The 23,447-nt window shown below is 36.9% G+C and overlaps 1 long non-coding RNA gene across 1 annotated transcript; it reads left to right on the plus strand.

Annotated features, from left to right (window-relative positions):
- The first annotated feature begins 1,071 nt into the window (after nucleotides 1–1,071).
- On the plus strand, nucleotides 1,072–21,918 carry LOC129021310 (uncharacterized). The gene is made up of 2 exons (XR_008496025.1): nucleotides 1,072–1,466; nucleotides 21,322–21,918. It is a non-coding gene; the product is annotated as an uncharacterized LOC129021310 (long non-coding RNA).
- The last annotated feature ends 1,529 nt before the right edge of the window (nucleotides 21,919–23,447 follow it).

The following is a 23,447-nucleotide window of genomic DNA, read 5'->3' on the forward strand; positions in this document are numbered from 1 at the left end:
AATTTAATTTTCTTGTCTTGTTTTAGGTCTCTAGAAATGTAAAACATGTGACAGTATTTGAAATATTATGAGTTTGGCAATTTCATTGTACAATCAAGCAGTGTGATTGAACCCTTTGGAAGTACAATCTCCCACTCTCAATCTGTGCTACTTAAAGAAGAAACGTTCTGAATATTAAGGACAAATTAATTCTCATTTCCTGTATTCTATCAGTTTTTCAGAATTGTGCTTCAGTTTAGTTTGTTTCATATGAGGATCATGGCTCATTATTCAATGTTGTGGTTTTTCTTGAATTCTCTTATTACCTTTCATTTACCTTGTTAACTAAGATATATAATGGCCATTTTATTTTTAGATCGTCATGCCTTTTCATCATACCACTTAACACAGGAAAGTGACTGTCTTCCTAAAGACTGTCTCTGGTAGCTCACTAAGTTCCTTTTCTAATTTGAATTTATTGCCTTCTATGTCTGCTGCTGAGCTATGATTCTGGGATTTAATTTCATTGCTCTATTGGCTAAATTTGCAGTTTCTTACATGTCAAGTCTTTCCCTTTCAGCAAACACAATAATTTATTGAATTATATTCCTTAGTAACTTCTAAAAAAATATACACAAGAGAAATAAACTTTCTGAAGCTTTGCATGTCGAAAATGGCTTTATTTTCCATTTACACTGGACAGGCACATTTTACTTTTCTAAGAAACATCAGATATCTATAATAGCCTTTTATGCTATAAATGCACATTAGTGTGTCTATACCTTGTGGAAATTAAAATCCAAGTGAATCAGTAATTACACAGTTATGGGATGAAATAAATTCTTGGACTTCTCCCCATTAGAGTCCCCACAGTGAAGCAATATTCCACACTTTACCTTTAGCCACTGTTTTGTACCAGTTGGGAAATCAAAACTTTCATTAAACCAGCCTTCCTGGTAGATACTTGGAAGAATTACAACACTCTTTAACATGTCTAGAAATGTCCTTATTCCTGCCCACATTTTACAAAAACATAATCACGTGGTAGGTGCCTTTGGGACTTTTGAAATACATTCTGTGAACGAGAAGAAATGCAAACATGTTGACAAAACTGATTATTTTCATTGTGGATCTCATGCTTGCTTCGACCATTTTTGTTATCTTTTATTTAATGGCTGCCACTGGTATTTTCATCTCGGTCATTTTCTATATTTTCAAAGGGGAGATGGAAAAAAACTTTGGCTTCAACAAGCGTCGAATCTGGGTGCTGGATTCTAGCAATGCTACTGAGGAGCCTTTGGCAGGTGGTGCAGAGAAAGTCAGCTCCAAGCTGTTTCCTGTCCATTTTCCATCTGTAGGAGAAGGGTCTTTCCTGCCCAAGGAGAGTGGTCCCCTCTTCTAAAGAGCGAGGAGCTCTCTGAGGTGGAGGAGGCATGTGAAGACTTCCCAGAGCGCTGCACCCACCTGACTGAGAGGTACTTTTTAAGGTGAGCATATTGGACATTGACCTTCATTTTCCTCCTTAATACAAGTAAAATGCATTCTTGAGATGAGAGGAGAAAAACAAATTATTTTAATCACTGCCTTCTAGTTTTCAAAATTGGAGTTGTCATCCTCTATAAATACTACAAAAGTTTTTGTTTTTAGCTGAGTCTCAATTACCCAGCAAACCAAGGAATCCTACCTATGTTATTTTCTCTCTCAAGTACCGATTAGACAAAGGGCAAAAGAGGATGAAACTTCGGTTTTAATCTTCTCTAGCAGTTTGGTTAAAAGGTTTGGTAGGAGAGAAACCTTGAGAAAATGGATGCTTTGATCATCCCTATTCTATTTCACAGCTTTGGTTCAGTGGAAGCAAATCAGTTTTGCCTTGGTTTTTGACAGAAAAAATGGCTACCATAGGTTCCTGTGTTTGGTTTTTGTGGTATAAATCCATATATTTTATGGTATTTGCATATATGTTTTTTTCAGAAGGTTCTGGTAAGTTAATTTAATTTTAGCAGTTGTGATTACAACTTCTTAAAACCAAGTCCTTGTTTTCATATTTCATCTCCATTGCCTTGTAGACTTCTGACTTCTTAACTTTTTAAAAGTATTTCTTCCAAACAAACTGAAAAATCATTTCAACCTAAATGTCAGACAACACTTAAATGAATTCCTTGCAAAATGTAGCAAAATCATACTCAATAAAGGAAAAATAATAGGCTTAGCCTCAGAGGCCATAAATGCATAAACTTTTAGAGAAAAAGTAAATTGCTTTAGTATAGTAATGTTATCCATAGATCAGTCATGCTGCTTGTTGAAGAGTACAATAGCTCCTCCAGAGAAGAAACTGGTTAAATGTTGTCAAATGAGTACAGATTGTAGTAAGGGATTTTAAAATCATCTCCATTGCATCGTTTCCAGGTTTATGCACAGACGTAGAGGGGCTGACCTACCTGGTGGGATGGGGGGATGCACAACCGAAGAATACCTTATAAACAATTGCCCTGGCCAGGTGCGGTGGCTCACGCCTGTAATCCCAGCACTTTGGGAGGCTGAGGTGGGTGGATCATGAGGTCAGGAGATCGAGACCATCCTGGCTAACACGGTGAAACCCCGTCTCTACCAAAAATACAAAAAATTAGCCAGGTGTGGTGGTGGGCGCCTGTAGTCCCAGCTACTCTGGAGGCTAAGGCAGGAGAATGGTGTGAACCCAGGAGGCAGAGTTTGTAGTAAGCCGAGATCGTGCCACTGCACTCCAGCCTGGGCGACAGAGTGAGACTCCATCCCCTGCAAAAAAAAGAAAAAGAAAAAAAATTGCCCTTAATTGCTGGTTACCTGCATGGAATTTACAAATATGGAAGCAGTATTTAATGAAATGGTTTTTCAGTTCTAAGAAAACTTGACTACCATGCAAATATCATGAAAGAGGCACCCAGAGTATGTTTCTGTTTGTCTTTAAATCTTGCCGTTAATTCACTCCACAACATATGTAGAGGGTCTAGAGGGATGAGGAATAACTTAGGTAAATTTTGATTCAGAGGAGGCAGAAGCATAGGTCCTGCATGTGAGGCACTGGTGAAGTCAGGTATCCCGGAGAAGAACTAAGGGGCAGGGGTAAGGAAGAGGAGGGTGGAAAAGAGAAACAATGTGAATGTAGGATGTGATGAAATTGAAGCATACCAAGGCGAATATTCACTTTTGCCTTGTATAAGCTTTTAGATACTGAAGTAAATTCTACACTCTACTGTGCTAATATTCACTGCGGATGGGCCTTGGTTGGACCCCAGCAAAGATTTCTTGTGTGGTCTTGGCCATTTGCCCCAGAGTTCTCTTGCGTATCTCCTATGTGTTCCCAATGTAAAGGATTAGGGTTGATGGCAATGATTTGATAAGAAAGGAAATCAAAAATGCTTCACGTTTGAACATCTTCTGAAGCTGACCCTCAAATTCCACTACACTCCTGTCGTATACCTGGCTTCGGAGGACCTGCTGGCCCTGCAAGGCATTTAAGTTTGTGTAACCTGCCAGGTTCCTCCAGCTCCACTTGAGTTACTTTTGCATCCAAAGCTGTCTTTCCCTTAGCTTCTATTTGGGTTCCAGAAAGGTAAGTTTAGTACTGCTAACTTATAAATTCAGTTAGGTGAAAATTCATTTCTAAGACTTATTACTTATCAGTGATTCAACCAGGGAACCCAGGTACCTTTTGGCTCTATTTTTTAGACTACGCCAGCCCACTCTTAAAATTCAGAAGGGTCTTGGGAGTCATTTAGTACACTTCTCATCCAATATTTTCTGTAAGACGCTTGTCCAACCCACGGTCTGTGGGCTGCCTGCAGCCCAAGATGACTTTGAATGTGGTCCAACATAAATTCATAAACTTTCTTAAAACATTACGAATTTTTTTTTGCAGTTCTTGCTCATCAGCTAGCATTAGTGTTAGTGTATTTTATGTGCTAGCGTTAGTGTTAATGTATTTTATGTGTGGCCTGAGACAATTCTTATTTTTCCAATGTGGCCAGGGAAGCTGAAAGATTGGAAACCCCTCTTCTATAATATCCTTGAAAGATAGTTGTTCAACTTCTGCTTAGCCATACTGCATGAGATGGAATTTTTTCCCTAACAAGGCAGTGTGTTGTTAAGAAGTTCTTTATAACATACAGTGGAAATCTGAGTCTCCACATTGTCCTATTTTTACTCTGTTAAGCAATCCAGAAAACAGTTGACTAAGTACAATGACTTCACTGGAACCACAAACTCTAAGAAGAAAGATCAGCTTCTCCTTTTATAAATTTCCTGCCTTCTACTCAAAGCATTGAATAATGTTGACTTTTTCAGTGCAAATAACCCATTTAAGATCATAATAGTAAGATAAATCTAGAATTTATTATGTACATTATTAGAAAATTCTTGATTTGTCCTTTCTGACTTCTTGTACGTATTTGTTAATCAGGAATTTTGAAATTCATTTCTTCAAAGCTTCCTCAAGTCTGGGAGTGTTGCCAATTTGCATGGAAGAACAACATTTTATGACTGCATTCATAACGATTAAAATGTAATTCTAATGCACTAACCCAATTTCACAGCACATCAAAAATTTAATTCAGCCCAAAATGACTCTCACAGATGTCTGATAATTTTCCAGTGGATGTTATTTGTAAGGTCAGATAAATTTGAGCATTTTAGAAAATTGTCAATCTTGCCAATACAATTTTTTGTGAATACAGCAACAGGAATACTTCCAGTAGCAAGCTATGCTAATCTTTACAGAATGAAGCCCCTTTCATCAAAGGTAGCTGAGAGTGGAGAAAATTGGGAAAGAGTCCAGCCATCACATTTCTGGTGGGTTCAGCTAAAGGGGCCCTGGGGTTGCAGTAAGGAAGACTCCATGTTCAGGTTCCTCATAGCTTTATTAGTAGGTTTGGGGGAGTCAGAGTGTTAGAAGCCAAAGATTTTCTGACTGTGGCACATATACACCATGGAATACTATGCAGCCATAGAAAATGATGAGTTCGTGTCCTTTGTAGGGACATGGTTGAAGCTGGAAACCATCATTCTCAGCAAACTATCTCAAGGACAGAAAACCAAACACCGCATGTTCTCACTCGTAGGTGGGAATTGAACAATGAGAACACATGGACACAGGAAGGGGAACATCACACACCGGGGCCTGTTGTGGGGTGGGGAAAGGGGGGAGGGATAGCATTAGGAGATATAACTAATGGGTGCAGCACACCAACATGGCACATGTATACATATATAACAAACCTGCACGTTGTGCACATGTACCCTAAAATTTAAAGCATAAAAAAAAAAAAGAAGCCAAAGACTTTCTGGCTTTGTGGAAGGCTGAGGGTGAGCAAGCTTCTAGAAGACAAAGAGACAGTCAGTTCCTGGAATGCATATCTATAGTCCCTTTTTTGTTTCTGCCTCTGGTGACATTTCTAACAATATACAGTTGGCTCTCTCTATCTATGGGTTCCACATTCATTAATTCAACCAACCATGTATGAAAAAATATTCAAAAAAATTTAAAAAGAACAATACAAAAAATAATACAAATTTTAAAAATATAGTATAACAACTACTTACATAGCATTTACACTGAATTAGCTTAAAGTATACAGGAGGAGATTACTGAAAGTATACAGGAGGATGTGCATAGATTAAATGCAAATACTATGCCATTTTACATAAAGAACTAAAGTATCCTTAGATTTTGGCACCACTGGGGATCCTGGAGCCAATCTCCCATGAATACAGAAGGATAACAGTAAAAGTGTTTGGATCTGGGAGTCCCTTTAGGATCTGGACCACACCACTTACTAGCCGTTTATTTGTATCAAGTCACTGCCTCCTTTGGCCTCTTTTTCTCCATCTGAAAAGAAGGACATGCAAAACTAATGCCTTGTAAGGCCCCCTAAGGCCTAAACTACTGTAAATATTATAAAACAAAATGAGTTTAAAAGTGAGAGGCCGGCCAGGCAAGGTGGCTCGTGCCTATAATCCCAGCACTTTGGGAGGCTGAGGTGGGCAGATCAAGAGGTCAGGAATTCGAGACCATCCTTGTCAACATGGTGAAACCCTGTCTCTACTAAAAATACAAAAATTAGCTGGGCATGGTGGTGTGCACCTGTAATCCCAGCTACTCGGGAGGCTGAGGCAGGAAAATTGCTTGAACCTGAGAAGAAGTTGCAGTGAACCAAGATTGCGCCACTGCACTCACTCCAGCCTGGGCAACAGAGCAAGACTCCGTCTCGGGGGGAAAAAAAAGAAGTAAGATGCCTGGTCAGCCAAGATGGCAATTTACACACATAGTTTCTCATCATCTGTCACTATACTTTGCTAATACCTGGGAGATGCATGAGTTGTGGGAACCCCCAAGGGAAAAGGTGAGAGTTTTCAGGAGCACTTATAGGACTAAGGGTAAACTCTCAGAATAAATTTTCTTGGGGATCCGACATTTATCTTCATGTCCCTCTTGCACTACCTGCTCACAATTAAAGTACAACGTGATATGTATACCTGCATCCTACAGGTATCCATTGTCCTGTTAGTTCAGACAGGCTATCTAAACGTCTAAACCCAAGCATTTTTGTTCTATGTACAAGCAAGGTATCTGTTTTGTACTCAGTATTAATCACTTAGATTATTTTGCCTCCCAAGATATCAATTTGTTCAACTATAAAATGAATATATGGTGTAAATACTATCAAATAGTCCCATCTGGGTTAATATGATTTTAAGGGTATATTGAGTAGCTACTCTTTGCCATTAACTCTACCAGGTGGTTTGGCAAAACAAAGACACATAACACATAGATGTAGACTTCAAAAGAGTTCTCATTTTATTTGCGTTTGAAAGCATCCATGAACCAAACATGAATTAGAAATCTCAGGCAAAGTAATTAACTAAACAAACAAAATGTAATGCTTTTTCAAAAGTTAAAGTTTCAATAAAGTCCCAGAGTTTGCCAGCTTTAATTTTCTTCATTTTTAATATTCTGTGTTTTGAATGAGAAAATCAAGCCAGGCAATCTAATTGTTTTGCATTGTAAATCATCTTATTTGACTTATAAGACAGAATTTGCTAAAAGTAAATGAACTATTTCTCCCTAGTTTCTTGAGTATGACACCAAAAACACAGGGGAAAAAAGAATTTTTTTCAAAATTAAAAACTTCTTTTTATCAAAGGACACAAGTAACAGAGTGAAAAGGCAACCCACATTATAGGAGAAAAGATTTGCAAATCATATATCGAACAAGGAGTTAATATCCAAAATATATAAAGAACTCCTACAACTCAACAACAACAAAAATAAAAAACCTGATTAAAAAATGTTCAAAGGATTTCAATAGATATGTCTTCAAAGAAGATATACAAATGGACAATATAACATGAAAAGATGCTCAATAAAAGCCACAATGAGATATTACCTCATACCCATTAGAGTGGTTATATTTTTAAAGAGCAGCAGAAAATAAGTTTTCTTGAGAATGGGAGAAATTGGAACTCTTGCATACATAAAATGGCGCAGCCACTATGGAAAAGAACATGGCGGTTCTACAAAAATTAAAAAGTAGAGTATGTGATTCAGCAGTTCCACTTCTGGATATATACCAAAAAGAATTGAAAGCAGAGTCTCAAATACATATTGTACACCAAAGTTGATAGCAACATTACTCACAATAGCCAAAAGGCAGAAGAAATTAAAGTGTCCATTGAGGAACGAATGTATAAACAAAATATAGTGTATTCATTCAATGAAATATTATTCAGCCTTAAAGAAGGAAATTCTTACACATGCTGCAACATGAATAAATCTTGAAGACTTTTTTTTTTTTTTTAATTGAGACGGCGTCTTGCTCTGTCACCCAGGCTTGAGTGCAGTGGTGCGATCTCGGCTCATTGCAACCCTTGGCCTCCCAGTTTCAAGTAATTCTCCTTCCTCAGCCTCCTGAGTAGCTGGGACTATAGGTGTGCACCACCACACCCAGCTAACTTTTTTTTTTTTTTTTTGTATTTTTAGTAGAGATGGGGATGGGGTTTCACCATGTTAGCCAGGATGGTCTTGATCTCCTGACCTCATGATCTGCCCGCCTCGGACTCTCAAAGTGCTGGGATTACCGGTGTGAGCCACTGCACCCGGCTGAAGACTTTATGTTACATAAAGTAAGCCAGTCACAAAAAGACAAATACTTCCATATAATTTCACTTACGTGAGGTACACAGAGTTGTCAAATTCATAGAGACAGAAAGTAGAATAGTAGTTGCTAGAGACTGGGGAGGGGGGAAGTGGGGCATGGTTGTTTGATGGGTACAGGATTTCAGTTTTGTCCGAAGAGAAAGAGTTCTGTGGATCGACAGTGGTGATGGTTACACAACAATGTGAATGTACTTAATGCCCCTGAATCGTACACTTGAAAAATGGCTAAGACAGTAAATTTTACATTTTGTATATTTGAACACAATAAAAAAAGTAAAAAAAAAAAGTAGATCAATTATATTCTGGCTTTTATTATTATTATTATTATTATTATTATTATTATTATTTTGAGACAGGGTCTCACATTGTTACCCAGCCTTGAGTGCAATGGTGTGATCTCGGCTCACTACAGTCTCTCCCTCCCAGGTTCAAGCTATCTTCCTGCCTCAGCCCCACAAGTAGATGGCATTACAGGTGTGCACCACCATGGCCTGCTAATTTTTGTATTTTTCTCTTTTGTAGAGACAAGGTTTCACCGTGTTGCCCAAGCTAAACTTGAACTCCTGAACTCAAGTGATCTGCCCGCCTCAGCCTCCCAAAGGGCTGGGATTACAGGCGTGAGCCACTGAACCTGGCCCTGGCATTTTTTTTATCATTATAAAATGTCACATTTATTGCTACAGTGCTGTTATGTACAGGACAGGTCTCCAAATTGACTTTAAAGAGGATCGTTCAAAAATCCCAATAATCCAGCCAGCTGTGTTGACATCTATAAAATTATTTTTCTTAAAAAAAAATTACTCTTTTTGAAAACCAGTTACCTTGAAGCACTCAAAGCACAATTTCCACCCAATAATTGTGGTTTTGTCCACCTCCCCACATTTGTTCCATTTTTTGTGTTGGGTTAGTCTCATTATATATGTATTATATATATGTAGATATAAATATATCTACCTATATAGATAGATATCTGTTATATCTGTGTATATAGATAATTATATTAACTATAATATAATTATATGGATAATACAATTATAGATAATATAGACAATATAATTATATCTATATACAGATATAACATATCTATCTATATAGGTATAATTCAATTATGTAATTGAATTATATATAGAATTATATGTATACAATTTATTTTTTTGCCTGATTATAAAAACTAGGCTATGGGGAATGATGGTCTTCACAGGGGATATTTCGTATAGGTAAACTATCCAGATTATTTGGCTTTTAAAAACTTGATAGAACACATATGCCCAATCTCAACCATGGCTGCATAATAAAATCACCCAGCAAGCTATTTAAAAATAATAGTTTTTTGGTTCTAGGGTAAAGCCCTGACATGGAGATTTTAAAAACATCACCAAGTGATTGTAATGTGTGGCTAGAATTGAAAACTACTGCCTTAGGTTCTCAATCATTGAATTATATTAGTCTGATCATTTGGTTTGTTCTTGGCACTGATGACCATGAAGTATCTTATTTTAGTTTGTTTTGTGTTGTTATGACAGAATACTTGAGACTGAGTGGCTTATAAAAAATTGTTTATTTTGCTCATGGTTCTGGAGGCTGAGAAGTCCAAGAGCATGGTGCTAGCATCTTGTGAAGGCCTTCATGCTACATCATTCCTTGGCAGAAGGTAGAAGGGCAAAAGAGCATGAAAGCAAGAGAGAGATGTGGCCAAACTTGCTTTTATACTAATTTACTCCCACAATAATGACATTAATCCATTTATAGCAGCAGAGCCCTCATGACCAAATCACCTCTTGTTAGGCCCCACCTCCAAACACTGTTGCCATGGGGGATTAAGTTTCCAACACATGAATCTTGAGAGACACACTCAAGCTATAGTATATTTACATTGATTGGCTAGCTTTTCATAATGAAGAATTCAATATTAGTAAGCCACACCATGAAATCCTACAAATAAGTACAGTATGTTCTTAGATAAATTAAAAACAATCCATAACAATTCAGTAGCACATTTATCAGATTTGCTTTCAGTTTTGAACAAGGTGAGTCAACAATTCATTTGATGCTTAATGGCAGTTAATTCTTATGAAGATCATTCAAATATAAAAACACAACAATGACCTGAAAGCCTAACCTGAAGGTACTTATCAAGAGATACCAAAGTAAAGACAACAGAAAACAATTGCAGAATATTTACTATGTGATTGTTCTTATGGGAGACTCCTGAACTAGGTGACAAACATATTCTCAGAGATTCAGGTTCATTATTTCTGTTGGGTATTAAGCCATCATGCTGTAAATTTCCAAGCATGAGTTCTTCCCAAAGCCCATTTATTCTTCATATTGCCTCATGCATGCTCAAAGTCCTAGCATCAAACTAAAGGTATGGTTTATTTCTTCTCTGGGAGCTATAGAAGTAAACTCCATTTAAAGTCTTGGCCCTATGCCCTACACATTGTTGCCAGAATAATCTTGGCAAAATTTATGCTCAAAGACTTGTAATAACTCTCACTCACCTAAAATAGAGTAATTGTGAATAACTTAATCTGGTATTCTTAGTTTTCTAGACACTATCTTTCCAGCCTTATTACCAATGATTTCACTGTGCATTGCTGAGATCCAGCTGACCTAAACTAAATGTGGCTAGTCTGGGCTCCAAGCTGCAGGTTTGGCCCAATGCCTCGTCCACAGGTCCCTCTTCCTTCTTGAACTGGCAGCTATGTGAGGCATGATCTTCTCTTTGTGATGGATGGCTGGAGCACAAGAAGGACATAGGGAAACATGTTGACTTTTACAGTGTAGGCTTGGAGTTGGCACATTGTCACTTTGGGTTATGTTCCGTGGGCCAAAGAAAGTCACATGACCGGGCCCAACATCAGTGGGGCAAAGAAGTGCATGCTGTCTATAGAAGTCATGGAGGGGTGTGGTAAATACATATTTGCTGAACAATAATATAATATACCCATAAAATGTAACAGAATAACATTTTTCATAATCAGTAACATTACTAATATTATTAAATAGTTTTTATTTTATGTAAAATAAAATGAGGGCCTAACATTGCCTGGGTGAAGTTTGATATCAGATTTGAAGTCCATGTTCTTAAATTGTCGAGTTTTATTTTTATGACTTCCATTGAACAAAGATCAGGTCCATTTACTGGAAAGAATTGTTTGAAAACTGAGTTCTTTCTATGGCCATTTTTCAAGGCTGGAAATTGTTCCATGATATGTTCTTTGAGTTTCTTTCTCTGCCTCCATCATTCCTGACAATGGCTAAGCTCTCCCAGAAGTGCACACAGATGAGGCCAAATGTAGTACTGTCTTGGTAGAGAGAACAGGGGCTTTGGCGCAAGTAAAATGAGTCCACCACAGACTGGTTCTGAACTGAGGTTAAGTCATGTAAACTCACAAGTCTATATAGTTACTTAGTAAAACTTGCCTGAACTGACTAATGGGTTGCTGTGTTGATTACATGAGATACTATCAGAAAACACAATTCAAAATATTAATTATAAAATAGATATCCTTATTTATACAACCAAAGTCACATATCACTTAAAAAGGGGGATACATTCAGAGAAATGTATTGTTTAGCGATTTTATCATTGTGTGCAAACATCGTAGAGTGTACTACACAAACCTAGATAGTATAGCCTACTACACGCCTAGGCTATATGGTATAGTCTATCGCTCTTGGGCTGTAAATCGATACAGCATGTTACTATACTCAACACCGCAGGCAATTGTAACACAGAGGTATCTAAACATAAATAAACTTAGAAAAGTTACAGCAAAAATATGATATAAAAGATAAGAAATGGTATGCCAGTAAAGAGCACTTGCCATGAATGCAGCTTGCAGGACTGGAAGTTGCTCTGGCTGAGTCAGTGAGGGAGTAGTGAGTGAATGTGAAGGCCTGGAACATGACTGTACACTGTAGACTTTATACACACTGTACACTTAGGCTACACTAAATTTATGTGGAGTAGTGAGTGAATGTGAAGGCCTGGAACATTACTGTACACTGTAGACTTTATACACACTGTACACTTAGGCTACACTAAATTTATGTAAGATAATTTTCTTTCTTCATTAATAGCCTTAGCTTACTATAACTTAAACATTTTTAATTTTTAAAACTTTTCAACTCTTTAAAAATAATACTTTGCTTAAAATACAAACAGCATACAACTCTACAAAAATATTTCCTTTATATCCATATTTTTTGAAAAAAATTATATCTATTTTCATTTTTATGTTGTTGAAAACTAAGACATAAACAATACATTTGCCTAGGCCTACAAAGGATCAGGATCATCAATATCACTGTTTCCCGCCTGCACACTGGAAGATATTCAGGGGCAATAACACGTATGGAGCTGTCATTTTCTATGGTAACTATGCCTGCTTCTGGATACTTCCTGAAGGACTTGCCTGAAGATGTTTTACAATTGACTTTTTGTTTAATACGTAGAAGGAGCATACCCTAAAGTAACAATAAAAACTCTAGTATAGTAAATACATAAATCAGTAACATATTTATTATTATTATACATTATTATGTACTGCACACAATTGTATGTGCTATGCTTTCATATGACCGACAGCACAGTAGCTTTGTTTACACCAGCATCACCACAAACAACGTAAGTAATGCATTGTGCTGTGATGTTGTGATGGTTATGATTTCGCTAGACAATAGGAATTTTTAAGCTTCATTTTGATCTTATGGGACCACCGTCATATATGTGGTTGTTGACTAAAACATTGTTATGCAGTTTTGAAATTACATAACTGTAATTTGTCTAAACTACAGTCCCTATAGATTCTAGTTTTTTTCTACTGTTTACTTAATTTACTTTGTCTTTATCTAGTAGTCTGTTGTCATTAAGAATAAAGCAAAAATTTTCATTTATAAATGGCTAATGGCATTCCTATATTAATTCTTGTCCTTAGAAACCATTGACTGAAATAGATTATAATAAATATGATCAATTAGCTAATCATTTAATGAATCACTCGGGACACAATAATTGTTTCAAAATTTCCATTGCATACTACCATCTAATAGATATTGACCACAAAAGAAATATCTCATTGAATCAAGTAATTTTTTCCTAATTTTTATTATACATGATAATTATCTCAATAAATATCTCAAGACTTACTAAAATTCAATCAAGTAGCCCTGTTAAAATACTTAGGATTGCTAAAATTCTCCATTTCATTTTATGTGTGAATGGTTTGCTGAAAAGAAAAGAAATAAATGATTGAGACATATATCCTGGATTTATTTTTCATCTTGAATTTTAATCTTTAGCAATTTTATTTAATAACATCTCTGTGAAACCCCATGATTTCATGTCATTGGTAGTTTTGACAAGTTCAAAAGATCCAATCACAGATTTATTTTAAAACAAGATTTAGGCTGGGTGCAATGGCTCATGCCTGTAATCCCAGCACTTTGGGAGGCCGAGGCGGGTAAATCATTTGAGGTCAGGAGTTCAAGACCACCCTGGCCCACATGATGAAATTCCGTCTCTACTAAAAATACAAAAATTAGCTGGGTGTGGTGGCACGTGCCTGTAGTCCCAGCTACTCGGGAGGCTGAGGCAGGAAAATCACTTGAACCCAGGAGGTGGTGATTGCAGTGAGCTGAGATCATACCATTGCGCTCCAGCCTGGGTGACAGAGGGAGACTCTGTCTCAAAACAACAACAACAAAAATGAAAAAAAAACAAGACTATGTTTCTGAAGTAAGCCTGCCAAATTTAGGCAATGTATTTGGAAAGACTTTTTATTTCTAGGTGTTATATTCCTTACAGCTAGATTCATTTAATTGGAGAGTACTTATAGTATGATCAAGAAAAATAATACAAACATAACTGCTGTGGAATCATGGAACTGTGTTTATATATCACAGATCTCAGAGATATAAATTAATCATTCAGTGAGAAATACCATCCCTGAAAATGGACATGACTATAATAAAATCAATGAGCAGCTATATACAAAATCCATCTTTCTTAAATGTATTAGTGTTTTATAAGCACTAATATAAAATACAAATGTGAATAAATATAAATTTTCTCCAACAATTTTGTCTTTAGTTTGAAAAGTATAGTTTTTTGCAAAGTTCATAAATTGGTATGTAAACATTTTCAGTTATCCTAGGGTGGAGATCATCTTGAAACTTCAAAGTGAACATATTCACATAGGTCACAGAACAACACATTAATAAGAGCCCCCAAATGAATTGCCACACAGCAGACTTCATTCCATCTTTTTTCCGTCATGAAATAGTCTTCCTGTTAATGAAAAATGCTCCAGGCCCTGAGAAGGCCTGGGCTGTGTGAGTCGGGGAGAGGGTAGCGTGAAGACAAAAGGATTCTAATTCCGAGTAGTAGCATATGAAGTGCCCATTGCCAAAGGGTTTCAATTCCTCAATCATCTGTGGTCTTGACAATGTGACTGTACAACTAACTCCTCCCTGCAGAGGATGGTGGCATCTGTTTCTCCACCTTTTGAATCCGGACTGGCCTTTGGACTTGGCGAGGCCAATAGAGAGTTGAGCCTGGGTCTCAAGGGACCCAGCTTGAGATTGGCCTGGGTCTCAAGGGACCTGGCACTTCTGCTCCCTTTCTGTTGGAGTCCTGCCAGCATCTTGGGAACAAGTTCCAGAAGATTGCTAGAGGTTGGGAGCACATGAAGAGCAGATCACAACCATCCCTGGGGAGGCCAGCCTGGACCAGCTACAGCCACCTCTCTCCCAAACATGGAGAGAGGCCTCCGAGTTTAGCAGAGCTGCGTACCTGACCCACAGTGAACAACATATGCATGCGGGAGTCCAGATGAGATCACAAGAACATCCAGCTGACCCATAAGCTTATAAGCAGTAATATCTACTTATCATTCTTAGCTACTGCTTTTGAGTTGTGCCAACTCATGCTGGGGGTGCAGTGTTTTTTAGAATATCTCAGTGCTTTCTAAAAAATTTTTAATTTTTTCCCCCACAGAAACTGCTATTTTCATGCTAGATTTAATCAAACTTACAGTGGTTTTGTAGTTATGAGATAATTCATTGGCTTAAGCACATTTATAGAAACTCCTATAAAATGTGTTTGAATTAAGTAAGCAAATCAATTTCTTGTCTTGTTGTCCTATACCTTAGACTAGCTAACTAGTAAATTTGTACATAGTAAAAAGTAAATAGTGAAAAAAGGTATAAGTAATAAGTAGTAAAAATAAAGTAGCAAAATACTTTGTTCAAATAGCACTGCCAGTACCAAAAGCAGGAGTCCAAATAAAAAAAAATAACTAAAATGAATATTAGTTTGCAGATTTAAAAGCTAGTTCAATTGAACGTATAGTATTGAAAGCAGAAAAGATGTCAAGATGACAGAACTAAGTCTAAATATAACTTTGCTCTCAAACATGTCAAGGTATACATTAAAATGAATAAAAAATTTTCACAAATTAAATTAAAAAGTAGCTCTGGAGGCTGAGGCAGGAGAATGGCGTGAATCTGGGAGGCGGAGCTTGCAGTGAGCCAAGATCGCGCCACTGCACTCCAGCCTGGGCGACAGAGCGAGACTCTGTCCAAAAAAAAAAAAAAAAAAAAAAAAAAAAGTAGCAAACATATATCCCATAAAACAAGGATAATATAGAGAAATTCTGAAAGGGTAAAAACTTTCAAAGCTTAAACAAATCCAGACCAGGAAAATATTAATACAGATTTGAAAGTATGATACTAATGTCAGAGAAGTTTGAATTCAAGGAAGAGTCTAAAAGAGTTTAAAAACATAAAGATGAAACATTTATAACACACATTTACTTAAATAATAAGATAGCAATAAATAACATAGCAAAAACAATGACAAAACCGTAAATTTCAAGAAATGCTAGGAAAAAAATAGATACAGATAAGAAAAAATTTGAAATTCTGAACAAAATAATTGAAGCTAAAGTAATAAAAATATATTAAACTCTATAGTCTTATAGAATATACTTCACTTTAATCACTTATATTTATAAAGCAATTGGCTGTATATTAGGGAAAAAGTGGAAATAGTACAGACTACATTCTTGATGCACACACACAAACACATACAAAACATAAAAAGTAATAACAAAAGTCAGGGAGAAAAACTACAACCACCCTGAAATTTGTAATTCTCTTCTCATAAATGTCTAAGATCAAAGAAGTAATCAAAATTATAATGGCAAAGTATTTAGAAATTATTATAATTAAAACAATAAATATTAGAAATTAAAAGCAGAGAAAAATACATAGCCTTGCATATCTATGTAACTAGCAGGAAAGAATAAAAACAAAAGAATTTAGCTACTCAAGACCAAAAGTTAGAAAATAATAACAAAATAAACCTAAAAAAAGGAAGAAAATAATAAAGATAAAAGCAAAATTAATTAGGAAACATAAAGTGGGTAAATAGATTGAAAATAAGCAACTAAGGGCAGATTAGTAACTATTAGTAACTTGCTAATGAACCTAGTCACCAAAAGGAGAAAACACAATATTAAAATTTGAAAATGAAGAATAACCAAAAACAGAGAGGAACCTAAAACTACCCAAAGAAAGTATGTTGCACACTACAAATAAATTGGAAATTTTTCCTGGTATTGAAGATTGTATTGAAAAACAGAATTCCCAGGATTGATCCCAGTCACAGAATGTAACACATATTTACACATTCGCTTCCTAGAAGCAATCACAAGAAATTGATACCACTTACCTCTTTGGGAAAGAAACTTTCAGGGGAAGGAGAGAAGTTCCTTTTTCGTTTCATTCCTTTCTGAACTGTCTGTATGTCCGTATTTGATTTTTTTAAAAATATAGGCTTATTGGGAAATTATATATTTATTTGTAGTAAGGCGAATGGAAAAAAGTAAAGAATAGTGGCTCACGCCTGTAATTCCAGCACTTTGGGAGGCCAAGGTGGGCAGATCACAAGGTAAGGAGATCGAGACCTTCCTGGCTAACACGGTGAAACCCCATCTCTACTAAAAATACAAAAAAAAAATTAGCCGGGTGTGGTGGTGGGTGCCTGTAGTCCCAGCTACTCGGGAAGCTGAGGCAGGAGAGTCGCTTGAATCCAGGAGGCAGAGGTTGCCATGAGCAGAGATTGTGCCACTGCACTCCAGCCTGGGTGACAGAGTGAGACTCCGCTTCAAAATAAATAAATAAATAAATAAATAAATAAAAATAAAGAACAAAGGGCACAATCATGAGTAGAACACAAAGGCTGATGATCAAGGAGTCAAGTCAGAGTGATGATGGGTGGAGATTGGAAGAAACAGACCCAGAGGCCTTGTGCTGGGCAACATCTGTTTCTACACCTGCCTGGCTACCCAGCGGACTATCACTCATAGTTCTAAATTATACCATGTTGGTGTATTTATTTATTTTTCAATATTTACTTAGATTTATTTTGGAAAAATATCCAATATATCCAGCTATTTAACAAAATTGAGGATTAAAGCTATTTGATTTGGTGCTATTTTTGGACATGCATATTACACCAACAGAATAGCTGCTGATGCAAACCTGTTTGTTCCCTCTAGACAAGGAGATTAGAAAGGGTAGGTAGGTTCCTCCTTAAGAAAGAAGGAAGTAACTTGAAATACAATTTGTTTTGTTTCTTGTATTTGAAAGTGCAATTTAAACAAGCCAAATAGATACCATATGGCCTTCAGTAATTTGACATTGAAGAACAATGCATGATTTTTATTCTATTTCCAGCTACCGCACAGTGAATGCACTGTGATATCATGTTTTTAAATTCCTCTCTGCCTTTGCCCTTGCTGTCTCTTAGAGGCAGGACATTTATTTATTCACTTCTTCATTTCTTCTCTTTTTTATCCAGTGAACTCCAAAACAGATTGAAACTAAAAATAAATAAATAAATAAGTTCAAACTAAAATTTCTCCTTTTTAGTGACCTCACTGAAGCTGTGTCATTATCTGGGGTAAATACCCAAGGTTTGTCTCTCTCCGCCAAGAAGATTAAGGACATGCACACACAGCAGGAGGGAGTTTAGGAGTGGAGGTTTACTAGCTAAAAGAAAGAGAAAGAATAGCTCTCTCTCTCGTGAGAAAGGGGCTTCCGAAAGGGAAAAACCAGCCGGTGGCATACTGCACCAGATTTTATAGGCAGGCTTGAGGAGGCAGTGTCTGATATACCAGGGCCCACAGATTGGTTGGACCAGATGTGATGTTTATATAGCACACAGGGAAGGCTGGCCACCCCACCCTAATCTTATTATGCAAATGGGTTTTTCACTTGGCCGGGGCCATCTTGTCTGCTCCTTACTGTACACGTAGCTGGCAAGAGAAGGGAACATGGAGTCGCCATTTGCACATGCCTAGTCCCAGGTAGCCTTTTCCTATTGGCACAACTGCTGGCATTCACCTGTGCAAGCTTCCAGCTTGCTTGTCTATGTCTGCAGCTCTATTTTACAGGCTGCTCTTTGTTAGAAAAGAAAATGATTTGGGGGCTGCTTTTCATTAAAAGGAAAACTTTACCAAGGACTCTCATACCCTCACTATCTGCCTAAATAATTTTTTCTTAACTCCTATGTCATCACCACCTCTGTGAGTTAATATTGTTTTGTTCATACCTCTAAGTATAGCACTATTTTGTATTGTGATAGTATATATAGCCCCGACTCCCCCACTAAACCCCAAGCTTCACAAGGTCAGGGCCATGTTTCATTGTTTTAGATATCTGTAACACCTAGCATGTTATAGATTATTTTTAAATGTTAAGAGAATTGCATTAAAAATTAAATACTTAAATATTTTTAGATCAAAGCATCAAGGTTAATATCTTTGTAAAGGGAATAATGTTCTATTATGAGTGGTAATTAGATTTTCCCATTAAGTTTGATTGAAGAACGCCGGTTTCACAATGCAGAGTACTAACTACTACACGATCACAGTTGAAGGAAGCCAGTTTCAAATACCACAGGTCACCCATCATTTTATCTAGCACATGGATATATATGACCACATTCGGGTTCCCAATAAGTAATGAGAGAAACAGAAGCATTTAATGTTGCCAAAAAAAAGAATCGTAACATGGCAATGCTGATCTGTTTGTCTGTCATGATAACTAATGCAGCTTTTTATGATAACCAATAGAAATAATGAATTCCCTACAAGTACATAGTACTTAAAATAATATTTTAGTAACCTACTTCAACATGAATTTTCAGTCTTCTTGGATGGCTAACAAAATTATCCCCTCCTCCCCAAAATTGCATCATGTATTTGTTCATTTATCTTTTCAATCAATAGGCATTTATCAGGTGCATGTCAATTTAGTAGACACTATGCTAGAGACACTTATACAGCATAGGCAAGTGTTTTAAAAAGTAAAAACACTTTATGCATTCATCTCTTCCTCACTGCACTGCCTTGACCCCACACCAGAAAGGGTGTAGCAGTTTCTCTTGGGTTTTGCTCATAACTTCTCCAACAGATAAGAATATTTTGTTTCATTTAATTTCATTTTAAATTTATTACTTCATGAAAGTGAGATAAAATTTGCCTCACTATCATAAGAAATATGGAAATGAATACTGGACATTTTCTAAGCACATGCATAGCACAGTGAACTCACTGCTTCCACTCTGTGTTTCTCAATGATGGAGGAATTAGTGAGTCCATCAGTGCCTGCCATGGGGAGGGTGAGGGGCAGGGTTCAGGCCTCACATTTATAGCAGGCCTCATCCTGTTCCAGATGTAATCTCCACATACATTCACATGCAGCCACAGTGGGAAGTTGCAGGGCTGAAAGATAATACCACTTGAATCCTTGAAAATAAACACTAAAAATATATCCAAATATTTAACCCAGTTTGGTCGTTTTTTCATTCTGTTTTCTTCATTTTTGTTACTTCTTAATTTTGTTTAAGGCTCTCACTAAATTATTTGAATCATGATCCTGGCTCAGTATTCTTATTTTCTCATTTTTCTCAGTGCCTTATTTCCTAAAACCTTAAAAGTCAAAGATCCCTGGAGGGGCAGGTGGGGGTGAGGGGAGAAAGACAATATATAGAACTCTCAAATATGTCTTTCAAAAGAGTGCCATAAAAAGCTTTTAAGACAGTATTTATTTACTTACAATTTATGCCCCTCAAATCAAAGAAAACACAGGATGGTGTCTCTTCCCTCAATGTTATTGTCCCCCTTCCCTTCCAAATGGCATTAATTTAAAATGAAAAAATAGGGTAGAATTCTGTGTTCTTCCTTCTTCCCAAGTTGGTACCATAATACACATGCTCCTCCTCCCCACCAAATTCATGCCTCTTATCAATCTCATAGGCATAATTACAAGGAGAAAATTTCATTTTAATTGTATTCATTTTATTTTAAAAAGGAGACTGAAACTCTGGAGGATTTATAAAAATATTTACAAAGCTATGAAGTATGTGCTTAAGTAAACTAATTTCACCAGTTCTGTTTATATTTTTTAAAATTTGAAAGTAGTGAAAAATATAAAAATAAAAACGTGCTATATTCTCACATTAAAAAAAAAAATCCTATGAAAGGGAGAACTCAAAAATTTGTTCTCTAATCCTTTGCCCTTGAGGTCACCGCTGTACAGAGCTTGATATTTGTTCTTCCCAAGTTTTTCTTCGACTTATTGTGAAATATGTAAGTGCTTATCTTGTAAAGATGGTATTGAGCACAGGGCTTATCCTTCCTTGTCTAGTACCTGGGGAGATTTGGGCAGATGGAGAGACTGGTGTATGAGGAGAACCTGATAAGGAAGTGGTTGGGCTCTGAATTGGTTGGTTTGCATTTGAAAGGTTTGCTAGCAGGAGAGTTGTTGACTTACTATTTCTAGGAATTAGTGAACCCTGTGAGGCAGGAGCAAGGCCCTGGATGTCAAGCCTTCAGAATACAGAAAATCAAAAGACACAAGGCTAATATACCCTCATACCTACTTTTTTAATTTAAAGAAACCCAGAGAATTTGCTTAAGTGTTTCAAGCTAACAAACATTTTATTTGTGTGGCATAAATAATATATGAACAGACTTTTACGAGTAATATAACATCTGCAGATCTTAGAAAATAAAACATAGTTAATTAGGGATGGCATGAATTATGTAATCATCACTTTTATGTTTTGTTCTTTCTAGGTCACTCAAACTGTCATCTACACATGAATAACAATGAAATTCTCATAAAGAAGCAGAAATACCCAGGAGGCATGAAGAGTCATCATGCTTCAAAAGTGTATGTATTAGGACTTCATGACCTCAGGAAAAGTAGACCCCATAACTCTTAAAAGCTCAACCTTGGAGAGGAGAAACATGCTGTTTGATGACATAGCACTGAAACTTGTTGAAATATCCTTCGAACTTGAGATGTTGAGAGCCATCAAAATGTTCTTAAGAATTAAATTGAAAAATGTTGCTTCAAAATGTCTTAGCCAACCAAATACAAACATTTTTGTCATTGTGACAAAAAAAAGCTCGCCAATTGCCTTCGCTAGTCTCAGCACAGCCCAAGAGGAGCATCCTTCATGAGCCAACTGAAAAACAGTGTGTAGTCTATGCTTCTGACCAGATGGGCTTCTCTTGTCACCATAACATTATGTATTAGGACTTCATGTATCATGTATTATGTCAACACTTTATTCATTATGCTGATCATACTCTGTATTTCACTTGCTCTGGTTATTTGTAAAGCTTTTCCTATTTCATCATTAGATTATCCTTAAATTTTAGCAACTGAATTTTAGTCACTCTATATTCTTTATAGTGCCTGCCCAAATGACATATTAATAAGCATTTTTTCTGAATCAATAACCACCCCCCAAAAAAATCTGCAGCCATGGTTGTAAATACTGTACATTCCAAAGAAAAGTGGAAATGAATGAAGGACCAATTTTGAGGAAGAATTAGAGTTCTCAAAAATTCAACAAGTCCAATCAGTAAGTTTTTTAAAATTTAACAAATTCAACAAGTGTGTCAACAAGTATTCAACAAGTTAGAGTTATAAACATTTGTTCAAAATTTTACACATGGTTAATACCTTCAGAGCAGTTAGCAGCAAGATTCTCATTTTTAAACCTTTACCCCTTTGTTCATTTTAAGGCAAGGTGGAGACCACGTTGATGTCAGAACAATTGGTCCAGGGTTTTGTGAGGAGCCACTAGGAAGGGAGAAACAGGGAAATGTGGACCCAAACAGCATAGTGTTCCCCAGAAACTTGGGTTGGACACAAGAGTGTACATGCAGGAAAAAGTAAAATCAAGAAGATGTGTTAATCTAAACAACGCTGTGAGCAAATGAGACACAGTTCTCCAGGGGACACTCTGAGAAACTACACAGAATACACTTCAAAATTGTCCACCAGAAAGACAAATGAGAGACGGGATGATCCATTGGCTGTCTTCTACCATTGGTCATGTTGACCCAGAAGGTGTTCACGACTGTGGACTTCAAAGATTGTACCTGCTTCAGAATGGCTGAGTGGTTTGCAGAAGGCATCTTAACAGACGGTAACAGAGAAGCAAGAGATAAGTGCTGCAGCTGATGCAAGGTGCTGGCAGTGACACTATCACAAAGCTGGTTGCTGTAAAAATGTGGCCAAGAGGTTGTGAGCTACAACACAAGAGTGGTTTGACATCAGTTCTCAGAAGCACATGAGTCTGATGCAAATCTATTGTTCTTGAAACAATGAGCACAGGACCATATTCATCCCTTCTGGACAACAGTCAGAGAAAGGGGTACCCACAGAGAGAAAAGATCTGGTAATACTAGTTAGGGAGTGGAAGAAGCCAGATGATATAGTTTGGCTGTGTCCCCACACAAAATCTCATTTTGAATTGTAATCTGAATTGTAATTCCCATGTGTTAGAGCTGGGACCTGGTGGGAGGTAATTTAATCATGGGGGTCGTTACCCTCATGCTGTTCTTATGATAGTGAGTTCTCACGGGATCTGATGGTTTTATAACAGGCTTTTCCCCCTTTTGTGTGGCACTTCTCCTTGCTGCTGGCATGTGAATAAGGGCGTGTTTGCTTCCCCTTCTGTCATGATTGTAAGTTTCCTGAGGCCTACCCAGCCATGCTGAACTGTGAGTCAACTAAACCTCTTTACTTTATAAATTACTCAGTCTCGGGTATGTCCTCATAGCAGAGTGAGAACAGACTAATATACCACGGCACAGAAGAAGCCTAAGACTAAACTGCACCTCTCTGTGCTTTAAACACAGACCAACACCTGGATGAGTGTTTTTCTTTTTCTTCTGTGCATATT

Source organism: Pongo pygmaeus, chromosome 21, assembly GCF_028885625.2.
Source record: "Pongo pygmaeus isolate AG05252 chromosome 21, NHGRI_mPonPyg2-v2.0_pri, whole genome shotgun sequence".
NCBI classification, from domain to species: domain Eukaryota; kingdom Metazoa; phylum Chordata; class Mammalia; order Primates; family Hominidae; genus Pongo; species Pongo pygmaeus.